A 12,541-nucleotide genomic window follows, 5' to 3' on the forward strand; every position below is an offset into this window, starting at 1 on the left:
CAGCTACAGTGCATTCTACAAATCACTGTACTGACATATCCAAACAAAAGGAAAAGCTAAGAAAGATAAAATGAGATGAAGTCACTGAAAAAAGCCAAGTATGTAGTGTCCTGCCATACCCAGTACTGTAAAGCACAATATCTTTATTTTCTCTCTTCTATCTCCAAAGTATTTTTCAAAACATAAGGCATGAAAGAAGCTACGTAAAAATGCCTTCCATTGTTTATCTTAAAAATGTGAATGCTCTGCACTAGTAGTATGAAAAAGTACATCAGGTGGACATTATCATTTTGTCTTCTCTTTTGATGAAGAACTCACTACATATGGCAAACAAGTGGTTGGCAAGGGTGTATAAAGAAGCAAAGCACAAAACCCAAGTTCTACCAAGAGCAAAAGGAGATAGCTCTGTAGCTGTCATCAGGAAAAATGAACAACATTACTATTGATGTTTTCACATTCATTCTTATGCCTGATGAGTTTTAGACACCTGAAACCAGTCATGAGAAGTGTTTTAAAGTAAATATTAACAGCTTACAAAACCAAATCACAAGGTTACATTTTCTACTGAAATATCTCCCAGAGCGAGCTTGTGTTTTTAAAAAGTATTTCAAACATGAAGATATGCACTTACAATGGATTCTGTGAAGCTCAATATACCATGCAAACGTTTTCTCATGGAAAAAAAAAAAAGGCAAGCAAAACCCTTTTAAAGTTCACTCTTAAATTCAGTGATCTAAAGATAATGGAGCAAATACTCCAGCTGGTTTAAAATATCAGAGCTTCAACTACTCCTAGGGAGCAATGAAAGCCTACATCAGTTGGGGATTCCCCTCTTAACATGTAAAAACGGTCACAAACAGGGACAGGTCACTATTCAGTTCTTCTGGCATAGGACCTATTATATTCATCCTAACACAACTTTTGCCTCAATGTTTTTAAAATTCAGCATTTCAGAAGGCAAATGAAAAATGCATTTTCCAGTGAAAAGCTATTGTTACCTGAATTACCTGGAGCTGCAGGAGAAAAACTATGAAAGACATTTAAATGAGATGTTTAAATATAGACTGTAAATATGAGACTAAACACTAATTAATTAGATTTGTAGGGTCTTCCCTTGCTTTACCCTCTGTACTACCATGCAGTCTTTGTTTACTGTAATTTATCTTCTTTGTTTGATGACGTTTGACTAACAAATACATTGATGAATTGCATCTGTAAATGCCACCCATATATCACTAAAATAGGATGTACTCAGTGCTTCTGGCACACTGATGCCAAAGGATTTTTTTATTATTATTTGAACTTTCAGTACTTAACAAAGGAAATATTACTGCTTTGCTGGATAAATTTCCTGATTTTTATTTTAATTTTCAGTGAACAAACAGCTGCAGAATAATGTGACTTAATGAAGCATTTCTAATAAAATCCAGCAGAAGTTAAAACAGAGGAATAGAACTGCTTGCTCACTGATAGTTGTATCCAAAACAATTTTTCAAGATGATCACATTTCTGTGTATAAGATGAGTATCAAGGAATGTGATTTTCTGTCTTCCAAAGTCAGTGATTTCCTTTAGTCTGATAACTACTTAGCACTGTTGCATTACTTATTTACAGTAAGTAAAACATACAATGTAATAAATGCAGCATCTTTCTAGTACACTATTTAGGCTTTATACTGGTTGGTAAGTAGCAACACAGACACCAATAAATTTAAGTGTGAAGATGCTCAGATCTCAAAAACTCCATGGTTATATTTTGCTTACCAAAAACATACTGCCTGCATTTGTAAAGATGTCTTATCAAGTCTGTCCTCACCCGTAATGAAATTATGAAACTTCTTGGCTGCTACATTTTTCTCTGCCACCACAATTCAATGTAAATTATTATTTGCTTTATGTAAACCTAGAGAGGGTTCAATGAATCATCACTTTGTAACCTGCCAGTAAAGCAATCTCCAATATCCATCTGTACACACATCTATTTACATCCATTCAGAACAAGTTTTTCATGCATTCCCCACCAGAACCATCAAATGCATTACAAGCATCTACACATAAATCTGTGATCCCTCAGATCATAAGAAGACCCAGGTAAAAAGGTTATCCTATGTGTCCAGTACAATAAAAGATACTGCCAGATTAGTCATCATTCTCTGATTAAAACAGCAAGATAGGATTTTATCTCGAAGTAACCCACTATCAGCAGTGTATCTAAAATTAATACCACAATTTTGAAAGCCCATAATGTACAAAAAAACAGTGTGGAACCAGTGAAGAATAAATCTGATTTGCTATCAACTAACTAAGCAAAGCCTTCCACTGAAATTATGGCACTTAGGTAATTTATACTTATAAGAATAACAGTACTGTAGTTTTGGAAAGTGGAACTACATGAAACAAAACCCACATGATTTCCAATACAGTCTCAGCAGTATCAGCTCTCTGAAATAAAATATTAATAATTAAAATTTATATTAATTACTTTACTACTGTTCATTATACACTTAAAAACGATTTAGGCATCAGTATGAAATGACTGCACAGTTACTGTGAAAAAGCATAATGAAACCTGTAACCTTTGCCACCTCTGATAAAAATACCTTAGTATGATCTTTCCCAACTTCAGCTAAGCTATACACCTAGTACCCTTGAACTACTATTTTTCTAGTGTTTGCCCTACACTACAGAAAAGAATCTCAATTTATCAATTTGACTTCACTTAAATTAGCCCATAAAGTAGCTTTAAAGTGTTAAATGTTGAATGCTAAAGTCTGAAACTAGATGGTAAGACACAGAAACCAGATAACGATTATCATTTAGTCAATACCAATTTAAATGTATCCACTGTGGTGCGAAGACCCTACGACCCCGAATGCTTTACAGGGCTTGCAGAGATAAGGGTTGAGTATGTTTATTATTTAAATTGACAGTTCTGCAGGAGTCGAAGCACGATTCTTTAAATACTGAGCAAGTGTTACTGGAGGGAGGAGGAAGGTTGGTAGAAGTCAAGTACTTAGTGCTTTAAAAGAAAATACTGGTCATCTCCAAGCAAAAGCTGGAAAGGGGGAACTTTAACTACACATTCATTTTAAAATCCTTTAAGCAATGATTTTAACTGCTGGTAAGGAACATACAGAAGAGTCATACAGGGAAACTCCTAATAGGGCAGTGCAAGCTCTTGGTCTTTATTCTTTGCATTAATAACCAGGTGTCCAATCCTACAGCTCCATAGGAACAAAGCAAGTTATTTTCAAACTTTCTCTTGCAAAGCTATAAATTGGAAGGAATAAGGGAAAAACCCCTCTCACTGTGATATATAGAACCTGAAACATGTTAGTTGGTAAATAAGTCCATTGAAATGCAAAGAAAGCAACGTGGAGAGGCAAGATACGCTACCCACAACTCGGGGAGCACTGCAGGCAGAAAGAAACGAAGCCATAGATTGTCTCTCTTTTTTTTTTTTTATTTTTTTTTTATTTTTTTTTTTTTTTTACGATTCATAAAGGGACTCCTCGCTCTTTCAGCCGCTCTCTGAAGGCGGCCTATACGGCGTCCGGGCAGAGTAACCACCCCCAAGTCCCCGAAGGTCTGTGAGTTAGCGGCCACCCTTCCTATAAAAGTTGAAAAATGGGAGAGTTCCCCTGCTCCATCCTCCAACGTGTTACCCACCCACCTACCCCCACCCCCGGCTCTGCCGAACCGTTCTTTTGAATAAAATCAAAGAAAATGAGAAAGGAAAACAAAAGCCCTGTGGATCGCCCGGCGCAAGGCTGTAGCTGGCTGCCCTAGGCGCCCAGCAGAAGGACGGCAAAGCAGCTCCTGCTCAGTCCCGGTTTTCTCCAACTTTAGGGCACCGGCACGACGCACTCCCGGAGCAGCCCCCCCGCACACCCCACGCCCGGCCCCCCGCGGCCGCTTGCGCCCTCAGCCCCGCGGGGTCTCCGCCAACAGCGGAGGTGACTTCCCGGTGGCCCCACCAGCGCCGGGCCAGATACACGCCCCCGGAGCGCTCTGCTCACCTACCTGCAGTCCCGATTCTTGCTAGAAACGCCTAATGATCGGCCGCCTCCCGTTCGGGGGGAGCTCCAGCTTTACCGCCCGGGCATCTCCGGCACACGCCCCGCGCCCCGCCAGCGCCCGGGGGCACGGAGCGGCGCCGTGCCCGCTCCGCTCGGCTCCGCTCCCCTCCGCTCGGCCGGGCTGGGGCAGCGGCCGCCCGCGGGGCCCGGGTCTACCCCCGCCTCTCTGGCAATACACCAGAAATCCGGCTAGAGATGCTAGAGGAAGGGTGAAGGAACTGACAGGAGAGGGAGGACTTGAAGTGTTTCTCGTGCACGATGTCAGAGTATTAAAAAAAAAAAAAAAAAGAAAAATGAAAAGAGGACGAAGTATTTGAGCTATTGAAAAAGCGGAGGATGAGGAAGTCCTGCAGCCCGGTGTGCCTCCGGCCCCTTCGCCAGCTGCACGCCGTCCCGATTGAGCCCCGCCGGCATAGGAAGGAGGAGAAGCCGGCGCGTCCTGCAGCAGTCCCTCCGTTAGAGCATCTCTGATTGGTGTTGCGGTCCACACACAGCACGACTTCCCCCTCCTGCAGCCTCCTTCTCCCTCTTGGGAAAAGTAATTGGAGAGCGAGAGCTTCACCTTCAGCAGCAGCCTCCCATACCCAGCCTGCGCTCACCGCACCAGGGCGCGGAGCCGCTCCGGGCGCCCGAACAAGCCGAGGGAGCTCCAAGCGCGCCCTGCGCGGCGGGGGAGATGGGAGGGGTGGGAAGCGGAGGAGACGCCCCTCTCCTCCCCCGTATTTATCCGGCCGCTCGTTGCTCTCCTTCCTAGCCCTTTACGAGGCACCAGGTCCCCGTGGCCACCGCTCCGTGTAACCGAGGAGCGGAGCTGTGTCTGCAGCGCCCGCCCCCTCGGCCTGAGCACACCCAGACTGGGCCCCCTCCCCTGCCTGCCCCAAAGCGCCGCTCTCCCGTCCCTCCCGTCCTCTCCGAGCGGCGAGCTGGGGGTGCCAAGTTTCCGCACAGGCGCACATGGCCAGGGAGGCGAAGATGCCCAAGTCCCCCCGACTGCCCCGCCACCACCCCGAGCCCCCTATGTCACTGCAGCGGAAGGCGGGGCGGGGAGGGGGCGCCGCCGGGCCGGGCCGGGCCGGGCAGTTGTGCCGGGGGAGGGGGCCGCGGCGGCTGGAGCAGGGGCAGAGGCAGGAGGAATGCGGTGACACCGGCGGCAGATAAAAGCTGGACTGTGTCTCCCTCCAGAGGGAGAAGGGAGTCACGCACGGCAGCTCCGGCGGCGGGAGAGTCGCGGACTCATCCGAGCCCCTGTTCCCGGAGTGGTGGGAGAGCGGGCTTGGTCTGTGCACCTGCACTCGGGAGGTAGTGAGGGAAGATAGTACGGGTCTCTCTCTTAAGAAAATGAATTTAAAGACCAGCTTAAAAACGGGTACCGGCTCGCAGTCGTCTGCCACGGCTATTGATTAACACAGGGAAATGTTTCTGGGTAAGGATAAGTAAAAGCACAGTTTCCTAATTTATCTTGCTGTGTTTTGTGCCAGTCAAAGAGAAGTGGAGGGGAGAGAGCCAAAGAAGGTGAGAAAGTAGTTCGTTAAAGTAATATCAGACAGAGTCAAAATCTTAGTTTTCTCCTATAATTCTGTTTCACTACTGTTAAATAGGGATGGATGCATGCAGCATTGAGACATACTGATATACCTGATCGTCTGTTGTGTATTTTTAATTCTACTAGCTAGTATAATAGCCAGTTTTAAGACAAGACCTTTTGATGAGTCCTTAACTGTTACCACATCTTACATAATGTTCATAGTCAACTTTGTGAGAAACAGAAGAGGGAAGTGAAACAGTTCTCCTCTTGCTGTTGTTCCTGCTACAGTTTTTCTATGTAAGTAAGCATCTGTAGAATGTTTGATTTTGTTTTTTTTCTCAAAGCAGATACAGACCTAAAGGTCTATGCAGCCAGAAAAAAAAAAAATAAAAGGCAAAATGAAGGCTTAATGTTGACTACCCTGCACACAGTGATGCAGCTGAAGGAAGAAATACAAAGAGGCTGGTATGGAAAGGGAAAGTTAAAAGTAGTCTGGTCTGCAGCTGTCACAATCGCTGTTGCAGAAAGCACTGCAGCACACATACATGCCTGGATGCTGACTGCAGCCAAATTAAAAAGCTGCTGGTCGTAAAGACAAATCTCATTCATTGGAAGCTGATACAATAACATCATGATTTCCCTAGTTGGTAACTGTGTTTCTAGATTTGCCGACAGCTACAAATCATGTAAAGGGAACTGAAACAACCAAGATCGAGCTGCGATTAGCAAGGTAATCTCAGGACACGAGGCAGACCCAAACTAATGTGGGTCCATAGGAATTGGATCCTGTCCCACCAATGCAAAATGATCAGAATACATAGTGGAATGGGTAGTCTTTCCTGTTTCTTGTGTCAGTGTAGGATCACAAGTATAGTTACTGGATTAAAAAAATGATTAAAAAAACTGAAAATGCAACTACAGCAAGTAAAATGCAACTACAGCAGCTGTTGCACCTTGGACATAGCAAACACCTTGTCATTATAGGAGCACTATTCTACCTGCATGTATCATTACACTCAAGCTGACTACACAAGACCAGAGGATACTTGCTAGTTTCATGTTGGTGTCCTGCTGTTACAGAAATTTGGCAAATGCATCCGAAGGCACAGAATCACCCAATTAAAACAAACAAGTCCCATGCAAACAACAAAAGAAAAAGCAGCAGACAATGCAAGAGACACACTGACGTGGTTTAAAACTCAGGAATTTTGTCTATGCAAATCTTGAAAAATGTGGTCATTATTTACAATGTGATGCTGCTGCACATGAGCAGTTGTTCCAGATCTCTTTGCACAACATCTGAAAATCTGAACAAATCTGCAGTACTCACCTACTCACACACAGGTTGTGTGACACTATGCACATGAAACTGTGTCCCAAAAGACACTCCTGAGAAGAACTGAAATGAGCCATGCACCTATACAGTGCAGATGGTGTTACAGATGCTTACTTGGTAAGTCTGACTTATCTCCAAAGATGCATTTGTACATGTTGCACATGATAAATTTACCGTTTTCTGGGAACATTGGATTGGCAGTCTTTGTCCTTCACAACCTGCGTTTATGTCTTTCTGACTAGAAAATCGCCAGCTGAATACTGTGGCCTTAAAACACAATATAGTTATGAAACACAATTATTACATGAATGTTTTGTCTTTATTCCTTCAGCTTATTTGTTTTGAGTTAGTATTACTATTTCTTATTTTTCATCAATTTGTAGGGTTCTTCCACATGTTGAAAGACAAGCATAAAACATGAAAATGGGCATTGGCACTTGCAACAAATGCAGTGTTTGGAGTAACTTTAGTATTCCTATTTGAAGGTTTATAGCACAACATAAAAATCAGGAAAATAAAAACTTTTTTCTGACTAGTTGCACATATGTGGATCTGATATGTATATTTTTACCAGCAATTTTACTCAGAGGCGTGCATGTTCCAAGCAGCTGAATAAAGGAAAATTTATATCTGGTAGCCACGTATAGATTTTGTCTCTAAGAACTGATGAGTTTATTAATGTCTAACAACTATTTTACTCCTTTATCTTTCCCAAGAGATCCTCCCCTCCCACCATTCACCATTGCTACTAACCTAAACTAAAAAGTGTCAGTTGTGGCACTGTTTTTCAGTTTAACTGTTAGGTTCTTGGTTTCTCTTTTTGTTCCTAAAGATTAGGTATTAATTGGGTCTTCTAATTCTGTTAATATTGAACTTCAGGTACTAAAATAATCACAAGCCCAGACCACAGCTCTCATGAGGAATACCTCATTGTAAGGAGATACAGATATGCAGCCTGATGTGCAGCAAAATCCCACAGCTTTCCTTTATTGCAGTCCTCTAAAGCTGGGGAAGAGGAAGCAAGGATCTCAAAAGCCAGGTGATATAAATTATTATGGTTATCATCCTGACACTGTGAGCTGAGACAATCCAACAGTGTCTTAAAGTTCCCTTTACAATGTGTGTACAGATACACAGTCACACAATTATGTTTTTATCACAAGTCCACCAAATTTAAGTACATTCCAGATATTCACATACAAAAACAATAGACTCCTGAAAAGCAGATGAAAATGAAAAGACAAACTTAGCAAAACTTATTCTGGGGTTCTTTAATAAGTCTCCCACAGGCGTTTACTAAAATCATGCTGGTTATTGGATTTTGAAAGAAAAGGGGGGTTTAACTAGCATACTAGAATCATCATTGATCTTTCAAAGCTTCCACGTAAAATGGAAAAACTGACTGCAGAAAACCTAACAGAAATAACCACACTTTCTTTTCTACAACACATAAGTGATGCAGATAAACAATATGTTGGGTTTTTCTTTTTACCATTTAAAACCATTCTTCTAAGATATAAATGAGATGGATTGCTTATGCATGCTAATATACATGTTGGTTACAGAGTAATGACATCTTCCAGAATGAAAACAAAACAAAACAACAACAACAAAACAAATCTCAGATATATGTATACTCAATGCCATTTTGGGAGCAAGACTTTGTTGCTTTCACCGAAGAAGAGAGAAAGCTTGGAATCAGGGAAAAAATGGGTTGAAGGTATCTCTGGGAGTCTGGTTAGACTAATGATCCAAATCTCAGTCATAGGTGGCCTGACTTCAAAGTTAGAACAGGTTGCTCAGAGCTGTGTCCTGTGGTTTCAGATACCTCCAAGAACAAAGATCCATCCTACCTATCTACCCCTACCCCCCTATCTACCTATCCTACCTCTCTGCCCCTTTTCCAGCATCTGGCCAACCTCATTGGAAGGGGTTTTCTTCCTTACATCCAAAAAATTTCTCTGAATTTGTCCTTCTGCCTTTTATGCCTTTTGCTTCTTTGCTGTGCACTTCCTAGAAGCTTCTGGCTCCATTTTTCCTGTAACCATCCATATGTACTTGAATACATCAGTTTCTCCTCTTTCCCTTCTTTAATGGGGCTGAACAAACACAGTTTTCAGTTTTCTCATATGTCATGCTTTCACCACTTCTAGGACACATGTTGATTCGTGTTCAATTTGTTCACCTTATCTACAGATGCAACAATAGCATAATCTGCAAAGATGTTTTCTAGATAGTGCCAAGCTTGTACTGTTGCATTCTGTCCCAAGTGCTGGACTTGCATTTGTCTTTGTTGAACTTCATGAGATTTCTGTGAACTCAGTTCTCTAGCCTTTTTTGATTTTTCTGAGAAGCAGCCTTGCCCTCCAGTGTATCTGCATATTTCCCCACATTTTGATGTCGGCTGCTGGGAGTGTCTGCCACCATCATCCAGGTTGTAGGCAAGGACTGTAAGCAGTATCAGCTCCAGTACTGAACATGGGGAAATGCCACTAGTGACCAGCCACTGCTATTTAAGCACTGTGGTTCCACAAATTTGTACCTATATTTAAACTACCCAGCCAGCCCATATCTGCCCAGTTTGGCTATATGTATTTTATGTTGAAAGCCTAACTAGAGACAAGATCCCCTGCTCTCCCCTTCCCCACACAGCCAGTCATTTCATTGTAGAAGGCAATTATGTTGGTCAGGCAGAATTTACCTTTAGTAAATCCATACTGACTATTCCACATCATCTTCTTGTCCTTCATGTGTGCAGAAATTATTTCCAGGAGAATTTTCTCCATAGTCTTCCTGCAGAATGATCTGTAGTCCCCCACATCTTCCTTCCTGACTTACGTAAATTTGAGATATTTACGATTTTGTGATTATTTGGGACCTTCTTCTGTCACCATAAACATTTGAAGATGTTAGAAAGCAGTCTCACAGTGACACCAGCCCACTCCCTCAGGGCATTTAGATGCACATGATCTCAGAGAGTACTATATGTCCACTTTGCTTAGATGGTCCTTATTGATCATCCCCTATCAGGGGTGATACTTTACTCCCCCAAACTCATAAAGAAACCCTGGAATGAATGCTGTTTGTCTGACTTACCCAATAGAATAACATATGATCACATCTGATGCTATTTCTTCAAAAAGAGCAAAATCCCTCAGGCTATGAGAACTGTAGCTATTTTGAAATATAAAGATGCTTCCTCCTAATACTTTGTAAAGCTCCCTAAAGGGGAAAGATTTAGAAACCTGCACTCCTCATTTCTCATTTGCTACCTCTTGACAAGTCACTATTGAGCTTTTTAGATCATTTATATATCATCATAAGGCACTTTATGCATTTGACACCCTATGTTGCCAGGCATAGCTTCTGAATCTTGCTCTAGGTGAAGCACACGCAAAAAATTGAGGTGTTGCAGTATTTTGTGCCATGACTTCTAAACTTCTTTTTGAATCTAGGCCTTAATCCATGGGAAAAGCAGAAAGAAAAAAAACACCAGAAGAATTCAGATCAAAAGTAAAACAACTGTAGGTCTCCTTACCTTTTGGATATAGTCCTAAATTTTCTTTTTAACAAGAAATTTACTTGGCTAAATTACATATTTCATAAATAACAGGTCTGAGTTGTATTACACCAAAAGGAAGAGTCTGTGGGCCAAATATTTGGGGGTGTCTACAGGGCTTTATTGCACAATAAAGTTGTAAGTGACAAGAATATTAGTGTGTCATTTTCTTATTGGAGATAGAATAAGTATTATTCATGTGCTTGGGAAAAGCCCCAAACTATTCCAGGATGAGACACTAACCATTTTGTCTTCTTTTTTCTTTAAAAAGCCAACCAAGTATTCCTTCATCTGCATCTCTGGGACTCAGAGCAGGAAATAGAACAATTGCAAAATTGAGCATCCATGGAAAGAAAAATAAAGAAACAAACAAAATCAAGGCGAAAATTGCTCACACACAACTGACCTAAATTTGGGTTACTATATTACAGAGGTCATTTGTGTATGCATTTTTCTTAGTTGGATACTATATGTTAGTTCCTATTTTCCCGTGTCTCATACAGCATCCTCTTGCAGTCAAGCTACAAAGAACTACAAATAAATGAATAAATGTTTTATCCTTGTTTATAAGTAGGTTAATTTTATTTCAATTTTACATTAAAGGTTGCATTATAGACAAAATAGGAAACAAAGTAGAACTTCTTACTTAATTTTATTCAATTTTAAAATAAATTTAATTATTTCCAAAATTATGTATTGAATTATTTTCCTAAATAAATGATATTTACATAATTAAATTATATTAAAGGAGACCTTGTGAAAACAGGAGGTTAGGCAGACCCATAGTAGTAAGTAGGTAAGCTAATTTCACAAAACAAATCATGCTTATTTTTGTCTGAAACCTCTTTACTGAGCATAACATGTGTTGTCAGACTTGAGAACCCCTCTACAAGAAAGATTAGACTTCACTGTAGAGATTCATGGTGCCATTTATTATCTCATGATATACATTTTGTAATCCGTGAAGTGTCATTTTAAAAACAGGCATCACAAATTCTGGTAAAAAAGGTGTCAAAGCTTATTAGCCCAGTAACTCAGTTCCCTCCCAGTCAAAGATAAATTAGGGGGTTGTCAGATGTGTTGTTTGCTGAAAAAAAAAGGTCACTGTGAACTTACCGGAGTTATTTTTTCTACAGCAATAATACTACACCTGTTTAATAGTTACAAAAGTGTTTACTAGTGTGGCAGGAGGACCTTCCCCAATACGGCCTAGAATTTGGTCAGAGAATCAAACAATGCAACCTATCGTGCAATCTATCCGTGGTGAGCTACTGCTGGTAACAGGATGCTGTTTTGGTGTTGAATTATGCTAAAATCAGCCTGGTTCACCGAACTTCAAACATACATCCTGCTTTTTGAAGCAGGGTTGACAGATAAGCTAGTCACTTAGGCCTGTAAATCTATGACTATCAGTCAGTCCATCACTTTATAAAAGTCTAGTCCAACTTTCATATGGCAGGTTCTTCCACATACTTTCCTGAAGTATGGAGAGTTTCTCCCATGAAGCAGGGACACCTGACTCCTGGTTACTCCCCAGGGATTAAGGAAAGAGAGAGATCTTCCTGCTATCTCATATGGTGAATTATATCAATCTCCACTTAATTATTGTTTCTTTTGCTAGCTTTGATACAATTGCTTTAATACAACTGCTTTGATACAGTGCACTATACTGTTTTATGCTATATTATACTCTACTAGAAGGTTTTTAGCTTTTACACTGTGAAGTAAATAATTCTGATTAAGGTCTTCCATCTGTTCATCTATCTGCTCATTTGTCACACTAAATAATTGATTTTTTATAAATATATCTGATTTGCCATCTTTAAAACCTTTTGGATAAAGTGATTTAATCACACCTATATAGTTCCTTAAATTTAAACCACTGACATAATCTGAGGCTAAGATGGGATTCTGCCCCATCTAGGCTTGTCTCTGAGGAGTTTAGAAAGCAAGGGAGTAATTTCTGCACCTTGTGACTCAACGGCAGGGCTTTTTTAATAACTTTTGTCTAAGCCTTCCTCTCCATCTGTGATAAATAATTAC

The 12,541-nt window shown here is 41.0% G+C and overlaps 1 protein-coding gene across 3 annotated transcripts in view; it reads right to left on the minus strand.

Moving 5' to 3' along the window:
• TAFA2 (TAFA chemokine like family member 2) overlaps positions 1–4,973 on the minus strand; it is a 179,704-nt gene extending 174,731 nt beyond the window's left edge. The window contains exon 1 of one of the 3 annotated variants that reach the window (XR_003573100.1): positions 4,641–4,973. The gene's annotated coding sequence lies outside the window, so the exon portion shown is untranslated. Of the gene's footprint in view, positions 1–4,022 lie in introns of all 3 variants that reach the window. The other 2 variants (XR_003573098.1, XR_003573099.1) reach the window with 2 other exon arrangements.
• Positions 4,974–12,541: the final 7,568 nt, after the last annotated feature.

The sequence above is a fragment of the Empidonax traillii genome, unplaced genomic scaffold (genome assembly GCF_003031625.1).
Source record: "Empidonax traillii isolate 1590-97213 ecotype Southwest subspecies unplaced genomic scaffold, ASM303162v1 scaffold726:size354854, whole genome shotgun sequence".
In the NCBI taxonomy this organism is placed as follows: Eukaryota; Metazoa; Chordata; class Aves; order Passeriformes; family Tyrannidae; genus Empidonax; species Empidonax traillii.